Raw genomic sequence first — 21,690 nt, 5'->3', positions numbered from 1 at the left:
GACATTGTAACCATCAGGAAAAGTATACAGGAATCCCAGTAGAAGTATACACTTGCAAGTTTATATACTATAGAGACAGCACTACTGCTTGGACACCAAGAGCAAGCGGGAGAAAACATCATATATGGTAGAGAATGCTTAAAACTTCACAAAATACCTGAGCAGTTCTAGGTGGAGTATTTCTTTCAGAAGGTCCCAGAGACAGTGACTGGCTGGTGCTGGTGACATTTGGAGCTGGAGCTGTTTTTCTGTAAGGATGGTCCAACATTTCAGGTTACAAGGCAAAAATAACAGTCATCATTTTTACCTCACAGCGAAAACAGACCTTCATTTCCCAGAGGGCTTTTTTGAAATGGTTTTTGTCCTGACTGAACTTACTGAAAAAGAGTCACCTCCAATGTCTTTCTATCTCCTTCACTGTAGCCAGGCCAATCAACCTGAATGTCTTTGAAGAAACGTTCCTTCAGACTGAAAGAATTCTCATTTGCATCCAGGTTGGCTACCTACCGGCAGACATTTAAAACATCAATATTCATTACACCTGAAGGCAGACTACAGATGTAAAACTGGTAGTACAAAGCTAAAGCAAAGCTGAAAAGAAAATCATGCACCAGTTTTCCAGGATTTTTGTTTGATGCAAAGAACAAAGCAGCTGTCATGTAAGAAGCAACAATATTAAACACGTGTGGTCCATTTGGGCTGTAGAAATTTGGATGTAATAAATGCCAAACTGCTGCAAGCATGGAGGAAATGGATGCTATGAAAACCTCTCCCTGCACCAGGGATCCAGGTTTTTTGGTTTTTACACAGCTTTGGGAACCAAGGTACACTATGCCAGAACTCTCAGTCTTCACCATTTGAAATACATGGAGAGACCAGGCTTTTCCTTTCTGTTTTCATTTTCTTTTTTTGAGTAGGTCCTGAAGAACGTCATCTCCATGAGCAAGTCCATATTTTTCCACCCTCAGGAGGACACCTGCTGCCCTCTTGTTTCACCCAGCTACATTGCCATGGCAGAACACAGCCTGGACCTGTAAGGGGCAGGATTTCATCATCCCATGAAGCACCACAGGATGTTGGCATTTGTCTCTGCAAACAGAACTGCTTTTCTTCCTCAAGTGTCTGCTCAGAGGAAACTACAGCTTCCTATGGAACGCTTATAGGAGATAACCTACCCTAGAGCTACACTTCAACAGCTTAACAGTAACAAAGATATCCAGAATCAGGAATTCACTTTTTAAAAGCAGAACTAAGGCTGTGTTGGAAGAGAAGGAAGACTGTGAGTATAAGAGCTCAGCAAGTTCTCCCTACTGGTTTTTCATGTATAGAAAAAAACAACACCACCTCCCTGTGAAGCTAAGAAAAACGTCAATAACAGCTTTTCAGGATGTACTGCTGTTCACACAGCCCTTTCGGAGTGCAAACCAGTATCTTCAGGCAGTTCACACTGCAAACAAGAAACTACTCCTTCAAAATCTCCTTCAACATGAACAAAAATAAACAGAAAGGAGAATTTTTTTCATCTCTTACCCTCTAAGGAGCTGAGCTTTGAAATCTTATCATCACTTTTTTCATAGCTAAAAAGGAAATATTGCTACTTGATATGTTAATGCTTGCATAATTCAGCAACAGCCTACATTGAGAATATTGAATAAGGGGAATATTGAAAAAGGAAGGAAACAGCCAGTGCATCCTTCAGTCCAAGTGAATCATATGAATGGCTGTAATAAAGAAATACCAGAGGCACTAAAATGACAAATGGAATATTATGAGAAATAACAGGTGCCAAGGAAGCTGAAGACTCAATCCACACAACAGCAAAGAAACTCTGTGCTCAAAGTTAGGCCACCACCTTTATCATGTAGGATTTGCCTGGAACACCCTTCCCTGGAAGGCAATCCCCACAGATCCAAGTAGAAGGAAATACCATTGAGAGACCACCAAATCCGTTCAAATGATATACTGCCCTATACAGCTACCAAAATTCTCTCCTCTGAAACTTGCCCCAGGTATTTTAAGGACCTCAGCTAAGTGTTTTGCCTAGCTGAGAGTTTCACCCTGTGAAGTTACTTTATGAAGCAATTTAACAGTTCAAGGGAAAGAGGGAGGATTAAAATAAGGCATGAGAAGCAACAACATTACAAAGAATTTATCATTGCCAGCTATTCTAGAAAAACAACAACAAGGCCTCCAAAGTTTTGAAGATTTCTTTCTTTTTGTCACATGGACTTGCAGTTGTGTGGAAACTGGGTAAAGTTGATGGGCAAATGTAAACAAGGAGCATTTCCTAAGCCTGTCATTGGTTTCTAATTGAAACCCTAAAGTAAGGCTGCTAAGAGTTAGCATTGCTGGCAGCAGCTCCAGCATCTCACCTCCTGAAGGATCTTTCCAAGGGATTCCTTGTCCTTTTCCACAACTCCCTCTCTCTCTAAGCAGGCAAGTAGCTCTGACTTCTTGTAATTCTTCAGAGCCAGTAAATGAACCACCCTGTCTCTGATGGGTCGCTGAGAAACAGTACTGAAAAGACTCCGGATGTATTTTGCAGGGTTCATGGGCATCGTTCTCTTCCTCTCAGGCACAAGATCTGGAGAGCTGTGTGGTGCTCTCCTGAGCTCTGGTATTTTCACTTCAGTAAAGAAAAAACAGAAAACGAATTGTCAAATGGGGAGCGGGAGGAAGCAAGGCAGTTGATTCAAAAGGATGTACCGACACTGTTGAAACGCTCTTTGTTCAGAATTTATAGATCATTACAAATCAAGATAGTAAAGCATTGGGAAGAAACAGTCATTAAAAAGCCCATGTAAAGGAGTGATACTGGAAGGGAGGTATTTATGAAAAACTCTTTATATGCACAGTGGTTTTCATATGATTTCTGCAGTTTGTAAGCTCAAGCACTGAGCTATGTCAAGAGTTATATGGCCAGTGGGATTAAATGCACCTTTGGCAAGTTTGACAACACCAGAGGCATGGGGTGCCATCCAGAGGGACATGGAGAACCTTGGCAAGTAGGGCCCTGGGAACTTAACAAGGCCAAGTGCAAAGTGCTGCATCTTTGGAGTTGGGACATGGCCTATCCCAGCTGGGCATGGGTGCTGGGATGGGATGGGGAGCCTGGGATGAAGGTGGAAAGGACTTGGGGGTGCTGGTGGATGAGAGGCTGGACAGGAGGCAGCAACGTGTGCTGGCAGCCCAGAAAGGCAACCGTGTCCTGGGCTGCATCAGGTGAAGTGTGGCCAGCAGGTCAAGGAAGGGGATATGACACAGCAAGCACTGTTTTGAAACCAGGAATTTGTGCTTAGTGGCTGAGGGAGACTTCATGCGTATTGGTGAGAAATCCGGGAGATCTGTGTCTTCCATCACACACACACAGACTGACCTTTCTTTACACGCTCCTTCAGTCTTGCAATGTACGTCAAATTCTTAATGCCTTTCTCCACTTCCAGTTCCTTGGACCATGCCTCTCTGATATTTGTCCGCAAACCTAATTGCACAAACATCACACACTTTAATTATTTAGAACACTGTAAACATGCCAGTTGTCAAGGGAAGACACTACTAATGTTTTGAGTTCAATCCAATGTGGATAAAGAAACTTCCCACAGCATTCAAACAAAACACCTCCTAAAACCATACCCCTGAATGACTTCTAAAGAAAATTACCTGAAACCATAAGCAAGCATTGAGATGAAAATTAGGTAAGAGTTCTTCACCCAGAGGGTGATCAGGAATTGGGACAGGCTCCCCACAAGACTGCGTATGGTACCAAGTCCACCAGAGCTCAGAAAACATTTGGACAAGTTCCACAGGCACCTGGTGGGATTCTTGGGGACAGAGCTGCACTTTCATCCAACTCTGATTCTGATTCTCTGATTCTGTGACAAGGCCCAGTCCCTAACTGGTACTGCATGGAGTATGTTGCAAAGGCACCCTGTACCCTACCAGCAACCAGACCTGTCTCACCTGAGTTTCTCTGTGCCAGCCTAAAGCCAAAGCGGCACCAAGTTCCACAATTGTCTCACTGCTGCCAGTCCTCACACCCCAGTTACTGAATGTTAAATATTCCCTTAAGATCTATGTAGACCACCACCAAGAATCACATGTGAAACAGAACGTTCCCAGTGAGAAATGTGAAGTTTTGTTTTGTCTCTCCAAAAAGCCACCCTGACACTAGTTTAAAATGCTCTGCACTAGGCTAAGGCAGAGCAAGAGCTGCACTTGCAGTGGCAGGGACGTCCCTGCAGGCAGGTGGCTGCAGCCACAGCCAGGTGAGAGCCTGATTTTCTCAGGGCAGCTGGCTGTACCTGGCTCAGTTCACTGCTGCAGGCAGCACCACTGAATGCCTGTAAGGGGAATATGCACCTTGAGTCTGCCTGGAACCAGGCTCCTTGGGGAAACAGCATTGAGAACAGATTAATAAGAAATGACATCACCTAAGCACGTGGTGCTTTGTGGGAAATGATGGGATTTGTGGGGAAGATGACATCAATATCTTCCCTTCAATTCCCTTGAAAAGAATCCAACGCAGCATTGTGGCAACGCTCACTTATTAACAACCAAGACAAAAAATTAAATCAAGCAAAGTTTCCCATGCTGGCTTTATTAAATGCTCTATGCAACTTCCTCAAAAATGCATAGGTTTTCTTCCCATTTCCCAATTAAATTTAAAGAATAATGACAGTGCCTAGATACTCCAGAATCAAAACCTTAGCTACCAAGGCAGTGAACTTAGGTGCATGAGGTAGTCCAAACCTTGACCTCAATGCTCCAAATTGCATCACATCAACCAGTATGTGAACAGGGAAGGACTGGCAGGCTTTCTCAGGGGAAAACAAACTAGTGGCTAAATGCAGTGACAAGAGACTGCAAGGTTGATCTGAGGCCATACCACCTCCAGTTGAGATCTTGGAACACAAGAGATCCCCCTGTCCCAGGAATATGCTGCAAAAATGAATTACCAAGTTGAAAATCTTACAAACATTGAGCAAAATGTGAAAGGCAACCATACCTCCAAGTGGGTTATACAATTTGACATTCTGTCCACTTCCATTGTGCGATGCCTCGCTGGCATTTGGCTAAAAGGAAAAAGATATTTTCTGTAAAAACTTCAGCCTACTCTCCATCACTGCTGATTAACTAGGCCTCTTGTTTTAAACAAGAGCTCTATTTGTGAAGGTTTGCTGTCACATCACTAGAAAGGGCTGCTTTGACACAGTTCTCCCTCTGCAAGCAACCGGCTACAAAACTGCCCTGCGAGAGCAACCCTCACTTAGCCTCTAATGCAGCCAAGCATTCAAGTAGCAAGTCATCCTTTCCCAGTTGCCGGAATTTATAGACACAGGCTTCCCTTGAAATCAAGTGCCTGAGTACAATTGAACTGACCAGTGTTCAGCTAAGAATGCAGGTGAGAATGGTTCACAAAAATATAAGAATTTTGGATGCAACCTGGTGCTGGGATTTATTTGGTACTAAGGAAGCACAACTTGGAGTCAACTCCAAGAAGAATTTCATCTGCATAAGGTGAACTTCTACTCTCAACAGGCATGAAAACCCTTTCTCTCGTCCTCAGCTCTAGATACAATTCTTTGCAGCTGTGAAATGGAAGCAGTTTATGCTTGGTTAATCATATAGAACAGAATTTGGGTTGCTTGGCTGATCTCATAATTTAAGGCATAATGTATCGCATTCTGCTGGAGGTTAAAACTCACTAAAATGTTCATCAGTCTAAGTACATTTTTAACAAAAACGACTACTGCCATCCAACTGCTTCATTCTGTAGGCAGAATTGTTTGAGATAAAATCTAAAAAGCTATGATAAATGGACTGAAAGATGCCCATCAATTTTCATGAGAAGGGAGACATCAATACCAAATAGACAATAGAATATTATTTAATTGAAGAAAATATGTAATTTAGAACCAATGAAGATTAATTATTTTGTTAGCTAAAAATGCTAAAATTTCTTTGTTTGGAAAAGCTTTGAAAATGGTGTGCATGTGGCTGGAGTTCTCCACTATGCATCACAGCTGAGAATAAAGAAATGGCTACTCCTAAATCTAAAAAATATTGTTAGAGAGTTTCCTTTCTCCTGCCATGTTCTGTGAGTACAGTGCAAACAAGGAACAATGAGAAATCCATGCATTTTGACCAAGAGCCATGCCCAGAGCATGAATTTCCTGAGTGTCCCAGCGTGGAGAACATCTGACTTTGCCTGGCACCTCCTCAGTGTCGTCCCTGAGAAACACATCCCTCAGAGAACTTCCCATTCCACTGGCACCTCTTCCGTGTGATCCCTGTGAGTTGCTTCCACCCGGGCCGCTGCCTCAAAGGAGCCCTTGGAGCACCAGTGTGGCCCCAGCCCTGCCCAACAGGTCCCGCGGGGTCAGCAGCACCCGACACCAACACCATGGCCAAGCCCCCACCCGCTGGCAGCCCGCAGCGCCCGACACCTGCCCCTCACCTCTTGGTCCTGGGGCCTCTGGGTCACCCTGACGGGCACGGCAGTGCTGTCGGGGGCCCTGTGGGACGCAGTGCAGAACGCTCTGGATTGTGCCCAGGCCCACGGCTCCGCCATCCCGCTCTGCCTCGGGTGCTCTGGCTCCCACACAGCCACTGAGCCTGCTGAGAAATCTGCAAAATGCAAAATATTTGTTAGGAAAATGTGTGTGAATTTGTCCCTGAGCCCCCCCATTTCTGCACAGAACTGTAAATAATTACCGCCACTCAGTGTGTGGATCGGCCTCTTGAACAACGTGCGCTAGAACCAACCAAGCTGGAACAACACTCGCTCTTGCTCTGACACCTCTGCTCTCAACGCTGCTGCTGAGGGGTCTGACCGGTCCTGGTGTGTGCTGGTGACAATGGCCACGTGTCCTTGGAAACGGGGAGTTCCATGTTCCAGGCTGGGTGGGATGTCACTGAGGAGCGGGACGCCACACAGCTGGGGCACAGGGAGTTCACAATGGGCACACATGGGGAATGCCCTGTCTTATCCCATGACTGACTCAGCTCATTTCCAAGTGCAGAAAGGGGTGCTCTGGCCAAACCAGTTGCTGCAGTAGCTTTGCAAACCAGGGCTAATGAAGTGTTTCTGCACAAAAGTGCTGCACTTGGCTCTCTCTGAGGCAAAGGAGCAGCTTAACACTCCTAAACCAGGGCAGCAAGGTGCAGCCCCCCCAGCACTGGGCAATCCTGTCATGGACCAATCAGTCTGTTAGGCTTCCAGCACATACACAGTCATTCAAATATTATCTCTTTGACAAAACCCCCTGACCTTTCCTCATCCCAGTCTCCTAAAAGGAAACAAGTCAGCAGCATGCCCAGGCCCCCATGTGCTGTGCAGGAGGAGCTGACATGGAAAGGCTCATGCTGGCCCTGAGCACAGTTACAGGTTGATAATTATGCTGACTGCAGCTGGCCATTGAAGTTACTGACACATGTAGATAACATTTTATACTCAGTTTATGATGGTTTTATTGTCATTTTCCCCCTACCCAAGATTATTCCTGATTTAAGTCAGCTGGCACCAAAAAAAGCGATGTCCAGTCATTACCAGGAGAGATAATAAGAGCATGTAGTTAAGAATGTGTTGAATATTACCATCCAAAGCACATTTTCAATGACATCTTGTATTTTTTTTCAAGACCATGTCTAGGTCTCCCCATGTCTCATCTCCTGGCTGCCTCACTCACAAGGACAGTGCAGTCTGGGGAAAGAAATGGGGGAAGCAATTTGTCAAACACCAGAGGCCACATCTGTGTCCCTTTTTGGGAATGACTGGATGGTGTTGATTATGGATCCTCAGTTATGAACTATTGGAAAAGCCTGTGTATGAGTCATGAAAGGATTCCATGGAGGTGTTACACTGGACTCCAGAATGTCCAACAACCTTTCTATATATTTTAAAGGTTATTGATGACAACTCCTGCTCTGGAGTTACCAGATGTGACTGACCCCTTTGCACTGTTCATGCATGAGTACTTTTGCCTTGCACAGTAATTCCATCTTTAGCTCAAAGAATGGGAATGAAGGAAGTAACCCTGTGGTATTTTGAGCCTATTTCTCAAAAGACAGCTAACCTATGTATAGAGGGATGGCCACTGCACCTCAGAGCAGGAGCCACCATGGTCCTGATTGATAGAATATACTTGAAAATAAATGGGAAAAAATGTGACAGTTTATGTGCCACACATGGTTATGTCTCGTGTAGAACAAAAAGGACATCACTGGTTTTCCCTGAGCAGAATCTGAAAGTAACAGGTGGTAGTCCTGGAACAAAAGACCTTGAGACCCAGGCCCCTCAAAAACTTTCTTTGTCCGTGCTGCACATGTGCCTAGAGTGACATGTGGGTCACCTTCCTGCCAGTTCAGAATGTGCAGAACTGTACCTAAGTACTACTTCTGTTCAAAGTTTTCTAGAGGCAAAAAGGTTGCTGGGACAGGGGCACTGGGGGAATGTCAATAAGTAGTAGGTTGTCCTGAAGTCCCTTTTGCCGGGCAGATGCCATGGAGGTCTCTCACCCAGAAGAAGAGCCAGGACCCGCAGGGCAGATCCCATGTCCTGGATCCAGCCAGAACGGGGGTAAATTTTTCACCAGCCAGGAGGAGTATGGCCAGAACCTTGGGGTAATTGGATATCACCTGCCACGTGGCAGGGGGAAGTGGAAGGGGTTTGTTCTTCCTCCGCCGGTGTGCCATTAGTCATGGGGTGTGCCAAGTTCTGTATGGTGAACAATCATGTGTGACTCGTTCACCTCTTGTACACTCTCCTTTTAGTGTTATTATTACCATAAGGCTGGGCAGTTATCCCAGCTGGGCAAAGAGTAGTCCCAGAATCACTCTTACATGAAAAAGTGGATTGCAAACACAAAGCCATTAATTGGAGTACTGAAAAACTTTTGAAACATTGGAAAGATCTATAATTGGGTCTGAAATGGCTCAGATTGTACAATCAAGACTCCAAAAATGTATAGTTTGTAAAAGAGACAACCCTAACACAGCTTACAATGTAGTGCTGAGAGCCATAAAATCTGGGGATGTTCCAAGTGAATAGTGGCAGATGGATTTTACAGAATTTCCCAGAAAATAAGGGTCTAAATCTCTCCTAGTTATGGTGGGTACCTTTTCTGTGTGGCCAGAAGACTTCCCTTGTCACACCAATCAGTCTAGGGAAGTGGTTAAAATATTGTTGAATAAAGTAATACTTAGATTTGAGGTGCCTTTAGGAATGTCATCAGATAGAGGTTCCCACTTTATTGCAGAAGGGGTACAAGAAGTTAGGAAAGCCTTGGGAATAGCTTGGGATCTTCATACTCCTTATAGGCCCCAAGCTAGTGGCAAAAGAGAGAGAATGAATTATACCATCAAATTGAACTTGGGTAAAATATGTTAGGAAACCTCCTTGATATAGGTCCAAGCTTTACATGTTGCTCTACTTTAAATTAGAATTCAGCCATGGGGCACCAGCAAAATCTGCCCCTATAAGCTGCTGCAAGCTTGACTCTATCAAGTACCACACATTTCAGGAAATATACACATATAAGGAGAGGTTGATTTGAATAATAACTTCATTTCTCATAGCAAAACTTCACAGGATTTACAGCATGAGCAGTTCTGATCTCCAGACCAACAGGACTGCACATACCAGTGAACCAACTAAGAGCTTAGATGTACTTGAAAGACTGGGGAATCTGCTCTGTTATAGCCAAGAAAGGACTTTTCCAAGTTCTGTTGACAATTTTACTGCATTGAAATTGACAGAGTAAAATCATGGATACATTATTCCAGAATCAAAAGAGCCAAAGCCCCGTAGCTCATAACAACATCTCCTGGGGATTTGAAGAAAGCTGGAGCAAACTTACTTCATGGTTATCCAGTTGGACTTGCTTAAAACATTGGTCTATAGCTGTTGTAATGCCTTATGCTTTAAAATTAAATATAGGTATTAAGAAACTAGTTCCCATATGGAACTCTGTCTCAAGAAAAGGGGGGACTTGATAAGGACCATAGAACAGAGCAGCACAGCGGTGGTAGTCTGTTATTTTACAGTTTGTTCTTCTGTAGTATGTTTTTATATTCCTTGTTATAAGTTTGTAATAGTTCATTCTGTGTAGCCCATTTGGCTTCCCTAGTGGCTCAGTCCTGAGTTGTTTACCACAATTTTCCCTGCCAAAATATATGTCAATCCACTTGTCAGTTTTCCTGTATGCCTCCCTTGTTCCCTTGTCTTACCCCTGTCTGTCAAAGACAGCACACTCCTTTGCTCCTGGAGTGTTCCCCGTCTTTCATCCCTTCCTCAAAGCAGAATTGGATTGTCAGGTTTGCTTCCTCCCCGTGTTGGCTTCTCTTGGGGAGCTCTTACCCTGCACCCCTCCCCTAATGCCTCCCTACTGGTCACAGGTTGTGTCCTCGCCGTGTTTCCCCTACCCTTTAAAAGCAGTTCTTGCATGTTCAGATTTGTCACTTGCTCTGCCCCCCTTTGGGAATGAAATCATTGGCGATTCAGACAAGTGTCCTTCCCTTATTCCTGTGCCTCGGTTTCCCCGTGCTCCGTGCCCTGCTGCGCTCCCCACGCCGCAGCGATCACCGCCCCCCGCACCAGGCTGGGCAGAGACTCGGGGGCGGCCGCTCGCGCCTGGCCCTGCGGCCACAGCGGGACAGCTGCCAGCAGTCCCCATCCCTGGCCACTGAGAGCCAGACTCACACAGCCTTGAAGTGGATGAAGGATGTAACTTAGGCAGACAGAAGTCATGCAAAACACAAGCAGGATGCCAGCTCAGTTCTGCAAGCAGAAGTTATTGTGCAAAAAATTATATTCTTCTTACTCCAAAGTGGGGGGCGACAAACAACCACCTGAAATAGACATGTTGAAGACAGAGCCCAAAGAATCATATGAGGACTTCCAATAAGGGGTGCAAATTTGTAAAATAAATCAATACATACATATCAAATAAGCAGAGATAGCTAATGAATGGGAATTCAGTGTGTAAGATAAAAACTGTTCACCTGACACTCAGGGCACCCGATTATAGGAGGGATCCTCTGAGTGACCAGCATGGTGTAATAAGGAATGCCTGCTTTCTAATACTCAAAGCTGTGTTAGAAAGTTTCTATTTGGCCAATTTTAATAATAACCTCTCCTGGCACAACTTTGAATTATTCCCGTGTGCCCTGTCACGGTATGCCAGGGAGAACTTTAAGAACATGATGAGACATATGACCACGGACACATGATGCAGGTGACCAAGGGAGAGCAACCATGGGAATGCAGAAGTAGGAAACAAGAAATTATATTTCTTTTTTTTCTCCAACACCATGTAAGTACAGGTAGGCCTGTGGTGACAACACCTAGTGGAGGAGGCTGATGTTGCCAGCCTGTGGACTGTGACATCCCTTAGCAATGGGTTGTGACCTTACTTCCCCCACTGCTTATCTTGGGGTGACCAGAAGGTGAAATGCCTGTTTTGCTGTCATTGGTGAGTGGAGGCTGATGTCATTGAGCAATGATCTGTGACATCACAGAAGGAACAGATGATGACATCGTGTCCCTTCACTGCTTATGTTCAGTTGGCAGAGCCTGGGCCAGTCTGGCTCCAGCCTGAACTCCATCCAAGCAACATTGTGAGGACTGGAGGATCAAGCCAGGATACTCTCGTGCTGGGAGATCTTGGTGCCAATCTCGGAGCCATCACTCCTGTTTCAGTGCCCTGCCTGCTTCAGGCAGCCAAGCACTGCAGATGCAGAACTGAGGGTGAGCTGTGCAGGAATATCTTCCTCCGGGGTGGCTGTGGAGTGCATGACGGGACTCAGGGAGCTGGGAGGGTGGCCTCCTCCAGGGGCCTGGCCACTTCTTCCTCCCTGCCCCAGGACAACCAGTGACCATGGCCTCTCCCTCCTGCAGGAAGTGACAGCAGTGAGGGCAAACGGTCCCCGATCCTCATTTCTCCACAGCGTGCTGCAGAGCACAAAAATGTCCACAGAGACCAACAGCAACTGCCCCATCTGCCAGGACACTTGTGAGGATGTGGCTTCTACTCTGCCCTGCCACCACCAGTTTTGCCTGGGCTGCATTCTGCGGTGGACACAGAGAAATCCAGTGTGCCCACTCTGCAGAAGAACAATAGTGACTGTCCGATTTTCTGATCATGGAGCAGACGACTATCTGGAGGCATCCATCACAGTCCCTGAGGAGCTGCTAGATGTCAGCAGCCAGGGAGAGAGAGCTCTCGGCAGCCTGGATGAGAACAACTCCCATCCTCCTGTGGCCTTTCCTTCATCTTCTCCACAGGGGATAGTGTCTCCAGCAGAGCAGGAAGGATCAGGGCTGGAGTTTGCAGGCAGCATCCTGCCTGAGGTCTGGGCAGAAAGTTTCCGTCAACAACAGCATCTCCTGGACTCCATGAGGCCCTGGCTACATGAGAGGCTGGAGGGAATATACCAGGGCTGCTGGTGGGTGGTAGATGCCATAGAGAGCAGCATCTTGCATGGCCTTTGCATCCACGGGCCAAATGCTGAGTTGCTGGTCGAGGTGCTGCAGCCTGTCCTCGAGGAACACACGGCACCACTGGTCCACGATGTCATCAGCATCATTATGAGCCAGTGCCGTGAGGAGGCCCAGAGGCTTCTGCACTCCAGTGCTGTCAGGGATGAGAACACTGGCCCTGTGGCCAGCTCCAGGTCTAGCTCCAGCTCCATCTCCAGCTTCAGTTCCAGCAATTCCAGGAGCTCCAGTTTCAGCAGCCAGAGCTGCAGCTGCAGTTGTAGTTGCAGTTGCAGCTCCAACAGCTGCAGCTCCAACAGCTGCAGCTCCAGCAGTTCCCAGCAAGGGACTCCTGACAGCAGCCCCACAGGCTCTGATGAGGAGGAGGAAGCTGGCACTTGAGGGCCTTCCCCCTGCCCAGGGCAGCAGTCACAGCCCCCCTGCTCCCAGGGCAGGGACTCATTGTCCACTGGGCCCCAGCATATCTGACTAAAGAGGGGGCCCTCCTCACCAGTCCTGTCAGAGGCTGCCCCACTGGCAGCTCCAGCAGGGCTCATGCAATCCTTTATTCAAGGAAAAATAAATAAATTGTTATTTCCCTCACAAAATCTCTTTGTGCTGCTTTTCCCTTCTAATGCCCTTCCCCTTAAGCCCCACTGTGGGTGACACTCAGGTGCTGGGAGGCACAGCCAGGGGCTCCCAGAGCCATTGGGCCATGGCAGCAGCAGCTTTTCCCACAGCTTCCTGCTGCAGCTGCACGCCCGCAGAGCAGCAGATGCCATAGGCAGAGCGGGCATCAGGGGCAGCTGAGGACAGCACAGGACCGTGCCCTCAGACTACCTCCATATTTTCTCTCATCTGCCCCCTTGGGAGAGGGGAGTGATACAGAGGCTTTGTCCAGGGTCCATCCAGGGTCAATCCACGTCAATCCACAAGATTTTTCACATCTTGTCCTGTCCTGACTGCCCCAAGGGCTACTGCATGAACAGTTTAATTTGTTCAGGACTACACTTAAAGTTATTCCTCCATGTCACACCTGACTGTACTCTGGAATTCACATTCTTCAAAAACTCATGAGGCCTAGGAAAGTTTGTGGTTCCTTCTTGCTTGTGGTTGGTGGCGACAAATCTGCTATTTTGTTGACTGAATTCATTGGAATTGGATGACATCCAACTTGACATTTTACTCCTAAAAGATTAATTTCCTGGGAAGCCCTTGACCTTACTTCATTTTATGACAAAACCAGCTTTCAGGAGGATCCAGATTATCTTCTCTCCTTTCCAAGCACTTCCTCTGCTGTGCTATCTTATACAATGGTATGATGGATGTACTGCAGATATTCTGTAGCACAACCTTTTCCAGTGCCATGGTAAATAGCAGGGCTGTGTTTCCAGCCCTGGGCCTATGCTGGATTTCACTGCAGGTGTGCCTGCACTCTCCTGATCAAGGAATGGAGAAAAATGCATAATTTATATCTATGGTGGTACCACTTTGCTGCCATGGACTGCAGTTCACACTGAAGACTGAGCACGTCCAGCATGGCAGCACTCGGTGATGGTGTGACTTCATTCAGGCCATGACACTCCACTGCAAGTCCCCACTCTCCCTTAGAGATACGCACAGGCCATACGGGACTAGTAAAGGCTGAGCGAGTCTTGCTGAGCACTCCTGGGTTCTCCAGTTCACGAACCATCTCATGGATGGGGGTCACACAGTCCCCTGGGGCAGTATTTTTGACAATGCACTGTTGTGATTGCATTCAGTACCTGTTGTTCTTTGACCCTCAGCAGTCCTACAGCAGAAGGGTTCCCTGAGGCACCAGGGACCAGCTCTCTAATTTCCTCTGTCTCCATAGCCGCTATCCCAAGAGCCCAGTGATGCCATTTTGGGTCCTTGAAATACCCTCTGCTGAGGTAATCTATGCCAAGGATACACAGGGTGTCGTGGTTTGACACGGAAAGAGAATTTTTTTTGGAAAGAAGAGGTTAATTTAGATATTGACTAATTAAAGGTAGACATGCTTTTGAGAATACAGAGGGGTTAAAAGTAGAATTTTTAGGGGAATTTGCTCTTTTTGGTTTTGGTTAGTGTGCAGTGTAGCTTTTTTTGTTTGGCTCGTGGCTGGGTGGAGGAGGGGAAGGCCGATGGCTTGATGGAGGTAGGCCCAAGGGTGGTGAAGGGACTGGAACTGGGCTGGCCCCTGCAGATGGAAGGGTGGAAGAAATTTAGGATGTCTCTGTTCCCCCTCCCAGAGTTTTTCTCCTGAGAGAGAGAGAGAAAGAGACAGCAGCAGTTTTGTCAGCAATTCCACCACGAGGAAGGAGGAGTGGGGGGAGCTGTAAAGTGCTTAGTGTCTGAGAATTGTGGGAGTCTGGGCATTGAGCTATTCTTGGGGAATTTGGACTTTTAACCCTTTCTTGAGAAATGAAAGCTTTGTGAATTTTCCTTTCTCCTTCTGGGTTTGAAAGAGAGGAAGAGGGACACCTTGAACTTTGGGATGTTAGAAGGAGGAATTTTAGATGGGAGGGGGACAAGGAGTGGCTTTTGGCTGGACTTTTCTGTGTTAACCACAACTTGAACTGATCTTCTTTTCTAAGAGAGACTGTATTTTGGGAGGATGCCAGTGAGTTAATGGACAAAAGTGACTTCAGGGCAACCTACTACTTATTGTCATTCCCCCCACAGCCCCTGTTGCAGCTCCCTTTTTGCCTCTAGAAAACTTTGAACAGAAGTAGTACTTAGGTACAGTTCTGCACATTCTGAACTGGCAGGAAGGTGACCCACATGTCACTCTAGGCACATGTGCAGCACGGACAAAGAAAGTTTTTGAGGGGCCTGGGTCTCAAGGTCTTTTGTTCCAGGACTACCACCTGTTACTTTCAGATTCTGCTCAGGGAAAACCAGTGATGTCCTTTTTGTTCTACACGAGACATAACCATGTGTGGCACATAAACTGTCACATTTTTTCCCATTTATTTTCAAGTATATTCTATCAATCAGGACCATGGTGGCTCCTGCTCTGAGGTGCAGTGGCCATCCCTCTATACATAGGTTAGCTGTCTTTTGAGAAATAGGCTCAAAATACCACAGGGTTACTTCCTTCATTCCCATTCTTTGAGCTAAAGATGGAATTACTGTGCAAGGCAAAAGTACTCATGCATGAACAGTGCAAAGGGGTCAGTCACATCTGGTAACTCCAGAGCAGGAGTTGTCATCAATAACCTTTAAAATATATAGAAAGGTTGTTGGACATTCTGGAGTCCAGTGTAACACCTCCATGGAATCCTTTCATGACTCATACACAGGCTTTTCCAATAGTTCATAACTGAGGATCCATAATCAACACCATCCAGTCATTCCCAAAAAGGGACACAGATGTGGCCTCTGGTGTTTGACAAATTGCTTCCCCCATTTCTTTCCCCAGACTGCACTGTCCTTGTGAGTGAGGCAGCCAGGAGATGAGACATGGGGAGACCTAGACATGGTCTTGAAAAAAAATACAAGATGTCATTGAAAATGTGCTTTGGATGGTAATATTCAACACATTCTTAACTACATGCTCTTATTATCTCTCCTGGTAATGACTGGACATCGCTTTTTTTGGTGCCAGCTGACTTAAATCAGGAATAATCTTGGGTAGGGGGAAAATGACAATAAAACCATCATAAACTGAGTATAAAATGTTATCTACATGTGTCAGTAACTTCAATGGCCAGCTGCAGTCAGCATAATTATCAACCTGTAACTGTGCTCAGGGCCAGCATGAGCCTTTCCATGTCAGCTCCTCCTGCACAGCACATGGGGGCCTGGGCATGCTGCTGACTTGTTTCCTTTTAGGAGACTGGGATGAGGAAAGGTCAGGGGGTTTTGTCAAAGAGATAATATTTGAATGACTGTGTATGTGCTGGAAGCCTAACAGACTGATTGGTCCATGACAGGATTGCCCAGTGCTGGGGGGGCTGCACCTTGCTGCCCTGGTTTAGGAGTGTTAAGCTGCTCCTTTGCCTCAGAGAGAGCCAAGTGCAGCACTTTTGTGCAGAAACACTTCATTAGCCCTGGTTTGCAAAGCTACTGCAGCAACTGGTTTGGCCAGAGCACCCCTTTCTGCACTTGGAAGTGAGCTGAGTCAGTCATGGGATAAGATAGGGCATTCTCCATGTGTGCCCATTGTGAACTCCCTGTGCCCCAGCTGTGTGGCGTCCCGCTCCTCAGTGACATCCCACCCAGCCTGGAACATGGAACTCCCCGTTTCCAAGGACACGTGGCCATTGTCACCAGCACACACCAGGACCGGTCAGACCCCTCAGCAGCAGCGTTGAGAGCAGAGGTGTCAGAGCAAGAGCGAGTGTTGTTCCAGCTTGGTTGGTTCTAGCGCATGTTGTTCAAGAGGCCGATCCACACACTGAGTGGCGGTAATTATTTACAGTTCTGTGCAGAAATGGGGGGGCTCAGGGACAAATTCACACACATTTTCCTAACAAATATTTTGCATTTTGCAGATTTCTCAGCAGGCTCAGTGGCTGTGTGGGAGCCAGAGCACCCGAGGCAGAGCGGGATGGCGGAGCCGTGGGCCTGGGCACAATCCAGAGCGTTCTGCACTGCGTCCCACAGGGCCCCCGACAGCACTGCCGTGCCCGTCAGGGTGACCCAGAGGCCCCAGGACCAAGAGGTGAGGGGCAGGTGTCGGGCGCTGCGGGCTGCCAGCGGGTGGGGGCTTGGCCATGGTGTTGGTGTCGGGTGCTGCTGACCCCGCGGGACCTGTTGGGCAGGGCTGGGGCTCCACTGGTGCTCCAAGGGCTCCTTTGAGGCAGCGGCCCGGGTGGAAGCAACTCACAGGGATCACACGGAAGAGGTGCCAGTGGAATGGGAAGTTCTCTGAGGGATGTGTTTCTCAGGGACGACACTGAGGAGGTGCCAGGCAAAGTCAGATGTTCTCCACGCTGGGACACTCAGGAAATTCATGCTCTGGGCATGGCTCTTGGTCAAAATGCATGGATTTCTCATTGTTCCTTGTTTGCACTGTACTCACAGAACATGGCAGGAGAAAGGAAACTCTCTAACAATATTTTTTAGATTTAGGAGTAGCCATTTCTTTATTCTCAGCTGTGATGCATAGTGGAGAACTCCAGCCACATGCACACCATTTTCAAAGCTTTTCCAAACAAAGAAATTTTAGCATTTTTAGCTAACAAAAAAATTAATCTTCATTGGTTCTAAATTACATATTTTCTTCAATTAAGTAATATTCTATTGTCTATTCGGTATTGATGTCTCCCTTCTCATGAAAATTGATGGGCATCTTTCAGTCCATTTATCATAGCTTTTTAGATTTTATCTCAAACAATTCTGCCTACAGAATGAAGCAGTTGGATGGCAGTAGTCGTTTTTGTTAAAAATGTACTTAGACTGATGAACATTTTAGTGAGTTTTAACCTCCAGCAGAATGTGATACATTATGCCTTAAATTATGAGATCAGCCAAGCAACCCAAATTCTGTTCTATATGATTAACCAAGCATAAACTGCTTCCATTTCACAGCTGCAAAGAATTGTATCTAGAGCTGAGGACGAGAGAAAGGGTTTTCATGCCTGTTGAGAGTAGAAGTTCACCTTATGCAGATGAAATTCTTCTTGGAGTTGACTCCAAATTGTGCTTCCTTAGTACCAAATAAATTCCAGCACCAGGTTGCATCCAAAATTCTTATATTTTTGTGAACCATTCTCACCTGCATTCTTAGCTGAACACTGGTCAGTTCAATTGTACTCAGGCACTTGATTTCAAGGGAAGCCTGTGTCTATAAATTCCAGCAACTGGGAAAGGATGACTTGCTACTTGAATGCTTGGCTGCATTAGAGGCTAAGTGAGGGTTGCTCTCTCAGGGCAGTTTTGTAGCCGGTTGCTTGCAGAGGGAGAACTGTGTCAAAGCAGCCCTTTCTAGTGATGTGACAGCAAACCTTCACAAATAGAGCTCTTGTTTAAAACAAGAGGCCTAGTTAATCAGCAGTGATGGAGAGTAGGCTGAAGTTTTTACAGAAAATATCTTTTTCCTTTTAGCCAAATGCCAGCGAGGCATCGCACAGTGGAAGTGGACAGAATGTCAAATTGTATAACCCACTTGGAGGTATGGTTGCCTTTCACATTTTGCTCAATGTTTGTAAGATTTTCAACTTGGTAATTCATTTTTGCAGCATATTCCTGGGACAGGGGGATCTCTTGTGTTCCAAGATCTCAACTGGAGGTGGTATGGCCTCAGATCAACCTTGCAGTCTCTTGTCACTGCATTTAGCCACTAGTTTGTTTTCCCCTGAGAAAGCCTGCCAGTCCTTCCCTGTTCACATACTGGTTGATGTGATGCAATTTGGAGCATTGAGGTCAAGGTTTGGACTACCTCATGCACCTAAGTTCACTGCCTTGGTAGCTAAGGTTTTGATTCTGGAGTATCTAGGCACTGTCATTATTCTTTAAATTTAATTGGGAAATGGGAAGAAAACCTATGCGTTTTTGAGGAAGTTGCATAGAGCATTTAATAAAGCCAGCATGGGAAACTTTGCTTGATTTAATTTTTTGTCTTGGTTGTTAATAAGTGAGTGTTGCCACAACGCTGCATTGGATTCTTTTCAAGGGAATTGAAGGGAAGATATTGATGTCATCTTCCCCACAAATCCCATCATTTCCCACAAAGCACCACGTGCTTAGGTGATGTCATTTCTTATTAATCTGTTCTCAATGCTGTTTCCCCAAGGAGCCTGGTTCCAGGCAGACTCAAGGTGCATATTCCCCTTCCAGGCATTCAGTGGTGCTGCCTGCAGCAGTGAACTGAGCCAAGTACAGCCAGCTGCCCTGAGAAAATCAGGCTCTCACCTGGCTGTGGCTGCAGCCACCTGCCTGCAGGGACGTCCCTGCCACTGCAAGTGCAGCTCTTGCTCTGCCTTAGCCTAGTGCAGAGCATTTTAAACTAGTGTCAGGGTGGCTTTTTGGAGAGACAAAACAAAACTTCACATTTCTCACTGGGAACGTTCTGTTTCACATGTGATTCTTGGTGGTGGTCTACATAGATCTTAAGGGAATATTTAACATTCAGTAACTGGGGTGTGAGGACTGGCAGCAGTGAGACAATTGTGGAACTTGGTGCCGCTTTGGCTTTAGGCTGGCACAGAGAAACTCAGGTGAGACAGGTCTGGTTGCTGGTAGGGTACAGGGTGCCTTTGCAACATACTCCATGCAGTACCAGTTAGGGACTGGGCCTTGTCACAGAATCAGAGAATCAGAATCAGAGTTGGATGAAAGTGCAGCTCTGTCCCCAAGAATCCCACCAGGTGCCTGTGGAACTTGTCCAAATGTTTTCTGAGCTCTGGTGGACTTGGTACCATACGCAGTCTTGTGGGGAGCCTGTCCCAATTCCTGACCACCCTCTGGGTGAAGAACTCTTACCTAATTTTCATCTTAATGCTTGCTTATGGTTTCAGGTAATTTTCTTTAGAAGTCATTCAGGGGTATGGTTTTAGGAGGTGTTTTGTTTGAATGCTGTGGGAAGTTTCTTTATCCACATTGGATTGAACTCAAAACATTAGTAGTGTCTTCCCTTGACAACTGGCATGTTTACAGTGTTCTAAATAATTGAAGTGTGTGATGTTTGTGCAATTAGGTTTGCGGACAAATATCAGAGAGGCATGGTCCAAGGAACAGGAAGTGGAGAAAGGCATTAAGAATTTGATGTACATTGCAAGACTGAAGGAGCGTGTAAAGAAAGGTCAGTCTGTGTGTGTGTGATGGAAGACACAAATCTCCCGGATTTCTCACCAATACGCATGAAGTCTCCCTCAGCCACTAAGCACAAATTCCTGGTTTCAAAACAGTGCTTGCTTTGTCATATCCCCTTCCTTGACCTGCTGGCCACACTTCACCTGATGCAGCCCAGGACACGGTTGCCTTTCTGGGCTGCCAGCACACGTTGCTGCCTCCTGTCCAGCCTCTCATCCACCAGCACCCCCAAGTCCTCTCCACCTTCATCCCAGGCTCCCCATCCCATCCCAGCACCCATGCCCAGCTGGGATAGGCCATGTCCCAACTCCAAAGATGCAGCACTTTGCACTTGGCCTTGTTAAGTTCCCAGGGCCCTACTTGCCAAGGTTCTCCATGTCCCTCTGGATGGCACCCCATGCCTCTGGTGTTGTCAAACTTGCCAAAGGTGCATTTAATCCCACTGGCCATATAACTCTTGACATAGCTCAGTGCTTGAGCTTACAAACTGCAGAAATCATATGAAAACCACTGTGCATATAAAGAGTTTTTCATAAATACCTCCCTTCCAGTATCACTCCTTTACATGGGCTTTTTAATGACTGTTTCTTCCCAATGCTTTACTATCTTGATTTGTAATGATCTATAAATTCTGAACAAAGAGCGTTTCAACAGTGTCGGTACATCCTTTTGAATCAACTGCCTTGCTTCCTCCCGCTCCCCATTTGACAATTCGTTTTCTGTTTTTTCTTTACTGAAGTGAAAATACCAGAGCTCAGGAGAGCACCACACAGCTCTCCAGATCTTGTGCCTGAGAGGAAGAGAACGATGCCCATGAACCCTGCAAAATACATCCGGAGACTTTTCAGTACTGTTTCTCAGCGACCCATCAGAGACAGGGTGGTTCATTTACTGGCTCTGAAGAATTACAAGAAGTCAGAGCTACTTGCCTGCTTAGAGAGAGAGGGAGTTGTGGAAAAGGACAAGGAATCCCTTGGAAAGATCCTTCAGGAGGTAAGATCCTGGAGCTGCTGCCAGAAATGCTAACTCTTAGCAGCCTTACTTTAGGGTTTCAATTAGAAACCAATGACAGGCTTAGGAAATGCTCCTTGTTTACATTTTCCCATCAACTTTACCCAGTTTCCACCCAACTGCAAGTCCATGTGACAAAAAGAAAGAAATCTTCAAAACTTTGGAGGCCTTGTTGTTGTTTTTCTAGAATAGCTGGCAATGATAAATTCTTTGTAATGTTGTTGCTTCTCATGCCTTATTTTAATCCTCCCTCTTTCCCTTGCACTGTTAAATTGCTTCATAAAGTAACTTCACAAGGTGAAACTCTCAGCTAGGCAAAACACTTAGCTGAGGTCCTTAAAATACCTGGGGCAAGTTTCAGAGGAGAGAATCTTGGTAGCTGTATAGGGCAGTATATCATTTGAACGGATTTGGTGGTCTCTCAATGGTATTTCCTTCTACTT

This window comes from Lonchura striata, chromosome Z (assembly GCF_046129695.1).
Source record: "Lonchura striata isolate bLonStr1 chromosome Z, bLonStr1.mat, whole genome shotgun sequence".
NCBI classification, from domain to species: Eukaryota; Metazoa; Chordata; class Aves; order Passeriformes; family Estrildidae; genus Lonchura; species Lonchura striata.
This window is presented reverse-complemented; position numbering follows the sequence as displayed.